General features: G+C 46.4%; 1 non-coding gene across 1 annotated transcript; it reads right to left on the bottom strand.

The window, feature by feature from the left end:
- Nucleotides 1–4,756: 4,756 nt before the first annotated feature.
- On the bottom strand, nucleotides 4,757–4,861 carry LOC129014747 (U6 spliceosomal RNA). The gene has a single exon (XR_008494293.1). It is a non-coding gene; the product is annotated as a U6 spliceosomal RNA (small nuclear RNA).
- Nucleotides 4,862–6,411: the final 1,550 nt, after the last annotated feature.

The raw sequence follows: 6,411 nt of genomic DNA, 5'->3' as shown, positions 1-6,411 counted from the left end.
CTTCCCAGATGGGGCAGCTGGGCAGAGGTGCTCCTCACTTCCTCCCAGACGGGGTGGCGGCCAGGCAGAGGCGCTCCTCACCTCCCAGACGGGGCGGCCGGGCAGAGGCACTCCTCACCTCCCAGACGGGGCGGCTGGGCAGAGGCGCTCCTCACCTCCCAGAAGGGGCGGCTGGGCAGAGGCGCTCCTCACTGCCCATATGGGGTGGCAGCCGGGCAGAGGCGCTCCTCACTTCCCAGACAGGGTGGCGGCCAGGTAGAGGCGCTCCTCACTTCCCAGATAGGGCAACAGGGCAGAGGCGCTCCTCACTTCCTCCCAGACGGGGCGGCCGGGCAGAGGTGCTCCTCATCTCCCAGACGGGGCAGCCAGGCAGAGGCGCTCCTCACTTCCTCCCAGACGGGGTGGCAGCCGGGCAGAGGCGCTCCTCACATCCCAGATGATGGGCGGCCAGGCAGAGGCGCTCCTCACTTCCCAGATAGGGCGGCCGGGCAGAGGGGCTCCTCACATCCCAGACGATGGGCGGCCAGGCAGAGATGCTCCTCACTTCCTAGACGGGGTGGCGGTGGGGCAGAGGCTGTAATCTTAGCACTTTAAGAGGCCAAGGCAGGAGGCTGGTAGGTGGAGGTTGCAGAGAGCCGAGATCACACCACTGCACTCCAGCCTGAGCACCATTGAGCATTGAGTTAGCGAGACTCCGTCTGCAATCCCAGCACCTCGGGAGGCCGAGGCAGGCAGATCACTCGAGGCCAGGAGCTGGAGACCAGCCCGGTCAACACGGCGAAACCCCGTCTCCACCAAAAATACAAAAACCATTCAGGCGTGGCGGCGCGCGCCTGCAATCCCAGGCACTCGGCAGGCCAAGGCAGGAGAGTCACAGGAGCCCGAGGCAGGGAGGTTGCAGCAAGCCGAGATCCCGGCAGTACAGTCCAGCTTCGGCAACAGAGGGAGACCGAAAAAAGAAGGAGAGGGAGACCGAAAAAAGAGGGGAGAGGGAGAGGGAGAGAGAGGGAGAGGGAGAGGGAGAGGGAGAGGGAGAGGGAGAGGGAGAGGGAGAGGGAGAGGGAGAGGGAGAGGGAGAGGGAGAGGGAGAGGGAGAGGGAGAGGGAGAGGGAGAGGGAGAGGGAGAGGGAGAGGGAGAGGGAGAGGGAGAGGGAGAGGGAGCGGGAGCTAAATATTTTTTTTGAGACAGAGTTTCACTCTTGTTGCCCAGGCTGGAGTGCAACGGCGTGATCTCGGTTCACTGCAACCTCCGCCTCCCAGGTTCAAACGATTCTCCTGCCTCAGCCTCCCAAGTAGCTGGGATTACAGGCATGTGCCAACACACCTGGCTAATTTTTTTGAATTAGAGTAGAATTGAAGTAGAGACGGGGTTTCACCATGTTGCTCAGGCTGGTCTCGAACTCCTGACAGCAGGTGATCCACCTGCCTCAGCCTCCCAAAAGCCACCATGCCTGGCCATATATAAAAAATATTATCAGGCCAGGTGCAGTGGCTCATACCTGTAATCCCAGCACTTTGGAAGGTTAAGGCAGGTGGATCACAAGGTCAGGAGTTCGAGACCAGCCGGGCCAATATGGTGAAACCCTGTCTCTACTAAAAATACAAAAAAATTCGCTGGTGTGGTGGCGCATGCCTGTAATCCCAGCTACTTGGGAGGCTGAGGCAGAATTCCTGGAACCCAGGAGGCGGAGGTTGCAGTGAGCTGAGATTGCACCACTATACTCCAGCCTTGGTGACAGAGCAAGACTCCATCTCAAAAAAAAAAAAAAAAAAATATATATATATATATATATATATATATAAAATCAACGTGTAATCCATATAACAATTATTAAAGACATATTTTACATCTTTTTTATATTCAGTGTGTATTTTGCACTTACAATGCATCTCAATTCCAAGTGACCACAAGGGTGACATGTGAACAAGGTGAAATGTGGTTAGTGACATCCTTATTGGACAGTGCATGTCTTGAACAAATAAATCTGTCATTTTCTGGAAAGTTTGGCCTAATGGGCTAACATTTGAGGGAAAGATGTGGGAATATATACAGTTCTATATCAAAACTTCACCTGCCAGAGCTAACGAAGACTTCTTTGCATCCTAGATTTAAAAGTAGGCAATAGTCTGCCTGTTGACAGAGAATGCAAACCCAAACTAAACCCTATAATGCACCCTTTGCAAAGAGAAGCAATATCTCCTGGGGCAGAACATAGATCAATAGTTTCCAATTCCCCAACAAGCAGTGAATCATTATGTTTTCATAAGGATAATTCACAGTGCACTCCAATCAAGTCTAAATTATAGACAACAAGTCTATTCTTCAAGCCTCACTGCCTTCCATCCCAGAGGAGAAAACAGAAACAGCTAACAGAGAAAGCATGAAAAAGTACTCAAGTATTGAACTGTTGATTTCATTTAAAACAACAAATCCTGCTTTTTACGACATAAAGGAATGAAAGTAGGAGCTCCATTTTTACTACTTTGAAACAAAATTGAAAAACTGAGCTGAAAGAGCTTTGAGAAAAATGAGACAGATTTTAAAACCGTGAACACCATTCTACTAATTCGGTGCCTACATGATGCCAGAGGAAATAAAGAACTAATTTCTTCATGTCCTTAGGCAGGCACTGCACACTCACACATGCACACGCATGCACACACACACACCCGAAAATTTTCTGCATCTGATGCAGAAACCTTGAGCTCAAAATTTCACAGAAAAATTCTTCCAGCCAGGCATGGTGGCTCACGCCTGTAATCCCAGCACTTTGGGAGGCCAAGGCAGGCAGATCACTGAGGTCAGGAGTTCGAGACCAGCCTGATCAACATGGAGAAACCCCGTCTCTACTAAAAATACAAAATCAGCCAGGCATGGTGGTGCATGCCTGTAATCCCAGCTACTCGGGATGCTGAGGCAGGAGAATCACTTGAACCCGGGAGGCGGAGGTTGCGGTAAGCCGAGATCGCGCCATTGCACTCCAACTTGGGCAACGAGAGCGAAACTTCCTCTTAAAAAAAAAAAAAACCCAAAACTCTTCCATACAGCCGGGCGTGGTGGCACACACCTGTAATCCCAGCCACAGGGATTAGGGGGTTGAGGCAGGAGAATCGCTTGAACCTGGGAGAAGGAGGTTGCAGTGAGCTGAGATCGTGCCACTTGATCTATCTCAAAAACAACAACAACAACAACAACAAAAAACAAAACAAAACTCTTCCATAGTTAGTGACATCTGCAGGGTCTTGGAAATAGCAAATTGTGAAACTGCCCTATTAGAAACACCTTCAAATGGCACACAGAACTCCTTCGGAAACAATCCTGCTGCATAGATGCTCAAAGTGAAAAATTACAAATCACATAAGGAGATGTCACCGAGAGAGACTATAAGAGGGAGAGGCAGAAACAACAAACAAGAAAATATATACCCTGAAAACTCAAAATAATAGAACAATCTACAGAGATTTTTAAAGAAGTTTCTCTAAAGTGTTTAAGGAATGGATACCTTAGGTCATAAACAGGACACTATATTTAAAAGTACCAATGTGGTCAAAGAACCAATTAGAAATTTCAGAAGTAAAAAAATATAATAATTGTGGGCCAGGCGCAGTGGCTCATGCTTGTAATGCCAGCCCTTTGGGAAGCCAAGGCGGGTGGATCACTTGAGGTCAGGAGTTCGAGACCAGCCTGGCCAACATGGCGAAACTCTGTCTCTACTAAAAATACAAAAATTAGCCAGGTGTGGTGGCAGGCGCCTGTAATCCTAGCTACTTGGGAGGCTGAGGCACGAGAATCACTTAAACCTGGGAGGTGGAGGTTGCAGTGAGCCGAGATTGTGCCACAGCACTCCAGCCTGGGCAACAGAGCGAGATTCCATCTCAAAAATCATCATCATCATCATCATCATCATCATCATTGTGAAAAGCACTTAACAGACAAATTACATAGTATATTAGACATTGCTAAAGTGAAATTAATGAATTGGAAACTGGATTTTAAAAAATCATCCAAAATGCAGCAAAACAGGTAACAAGATAAGGAAACTTTTAAAAAACCAGAGATGTAGAGAATAAAATGAGAAGACCCCACATATATCCAATAGAAGTTACAAATAAAGAAAATAAAGGAGAGGAAATATTTGGAGAAATAATGAGTGAAATGTTAAATATTTGATTTTTCAAACTGAAGTCTCCTAGCCAACGAAAATAACAACACATCTCACCTAAACACATTGAAGTAGAATTATAGAGCATCAAAGTCAAAGAGAAAAATCTTAAAATTGCCAGAGATGATAAAGCTTATCTTACAAAGGCATGACTATTATTAGACTTATAGCAGACTTCTCATGAGCAACAGTAGATGCCAGACTATGGACTATCACCTCCCGAGTGCTGAGGAACAGTAACAGAATCAAACACTTTTACACTCTCCCTCAAGACATTTCCAGACATAACAAAGATTAAGCACTTTGGGAGGCCAAGGTGGGTGGGTCATTTGAGCTCAGGAGTTTGAGACCAGCCTGGGCAATGTGGCAAAACCCTGTCTCTACAAAAAAATACAAAAAATCAGCCAGGCATGGTGGCATGCTTTTGTAATCTCACCTACTTGGGAGGTGAGGCAGGAGGATGGCTTAAGCCCAAAAGTTGGAGACTGCAGTGAGCTGTTCTCACACCACTGCACTCCAGTCTGTGCCCTGTGTGACAAAGTGAGACCCTATCTGAAAAAAAAAAACAAAACTGAGTTTATTTTATTTTTTAAAAAGGAATTTTTTGCATCATGAATTTGTGTGTCATCCTTGCACAGGGACCATGCTAATCTTTTGTATTGTTCTAATTTTAGTATACGTGCTGCCAAAGTTAGCCCGAGTTCGCTTTTTACACACTCTTGCTGAAAGAGCTATTCAAGGATATGTTCAGAAAGAAAGAAATTGAACTCTGAAGAAAAAAGTGGGAGCCAAGTGCAACTGTGAGCAAAGGAGCTAGTAAACATATTGGCAAATCTGTTAATAGCTTAAAGAAAGTATCACTAGCTGATAATATCTTAGGAATTAAAATAAAAAAACAAAAGAGAAGAAAATATCCTGACAGATGCACACAGTTGTAAAATCATCCTATGATGCAAAAAGTTACTTTAAGCAATATTTCATAAATATAAATTCTTTCAACAAGGAGACAAGTGCTAAATAGCACCCAATTAAAAGTGTATTCTGGGCCAGGCGTGGTGGCTCATGCCTGTAATCCCAGCACTTTGGGAGGCTGAGGTGGGCAGATCACCTGAGGTCAGGGGTTCGAGACCAGCCCAGCCAACATGGGGAAACCCTGTCTCTACTAAAAATACAAAAATTAGCCAGGTGTGGTGATACGAACCTGTAATCCCAGCTGCTCCGGAGGCTGAGGTAGGAGAATCACTTGAACCAGGGAGGCAGAGGTTGCATTGAGCCAAGATTGTGCCACTGCACTCCAGCTTGGTCAACAGAGCAAGACTCCGTCTGAAGAAAAAGAAAATTATATTCTTTGGCAAAAGCCTGAAGTTTGATGTTTTAGATTGTCTTGGTTTTTATTGCTTTATCCTATTTTTTTTAATGTGGGCCAGATGCAGTGGGTCATGCCTGTAATCCCAGCACTTTGGGAGGATGTCCCAAAGTCTGTCGCCCAGGCTGGAGTGCAGTGGCACAATCTAGGCTCACTGCAACCTCTGCTTCCCAGATTCAAGCGATTCTCATGGCTGCCTCCTGAGTGCTGCCTCTCAGACTGCTGGGATTACAAGCATGAGCCATCATGCCCTGCAGAAAGGAATTTTTCTTTATTTTTTTTAGAGACAAGATCTCACTCTCATGCCCAGGCTGGATTCAAACTCCTGGGCTCCAGGATCCTCCCACCTCACCTTCTTGCACTCAGCCAAAGGAATTTGAGAAGTACACAAAGCACGCAGATTAGATGACCCAAGCCTAGAGATATGAGCAAGTTGGAGGAAGGAAGGAAAACATATTTTCATCCACCTCATAGGGTTATTACGAGGACACAGTAAACCTACAGTTAATGTTAGCTATTATTATTATTATTAGAATGGAGTAAATATTGCATTCTTTGAGAAAAACAAAACTAAGTGTATATGAAAGGCACAAATGTCCACTTACAGAACTTTAAAAAATCTTTTTTTTATGTTTTGAGACACAGTCTCACTCTGTCACCCAGGCTGGAGTGCAGTGGCATGATCTTGGCTCACTGCCCTCCGCCTCCCGGGGTTCAAGCAATTCTTATGCCTCAGCCTCCCAAGTAGCTGGGATTACAGGTACATACCACCATGCCCGACTAATTTTTTGTATTTTTAGTAGAGACGGGGTTTCACCATGTTGGCCAGGCTAGTCTCGAACTCCTGACCTCAAAGTGATCTACCCAGCTTGGCCTCCCGAA

This window comes from Pongo pygmaeus, chromosome 16, assembly GCF_028885625.2.
Source record: "Pongo pygmaeus isolate AG05252 chromosome 16, NHGRI_mPonPyg2-v2.0_pri, whole genome shotgun sequence".
In the NCBI taxonomy this organism is placed as follows: domain Eukaryota; kingdom Metazoa; phylum Chordata; class Mammalia; order Primates; family Hominidae; genus Pongo; species Pongo pygmaeus.
This window is presented reverse-complemented; position numbering and strand designations above follow the sequence as displayed.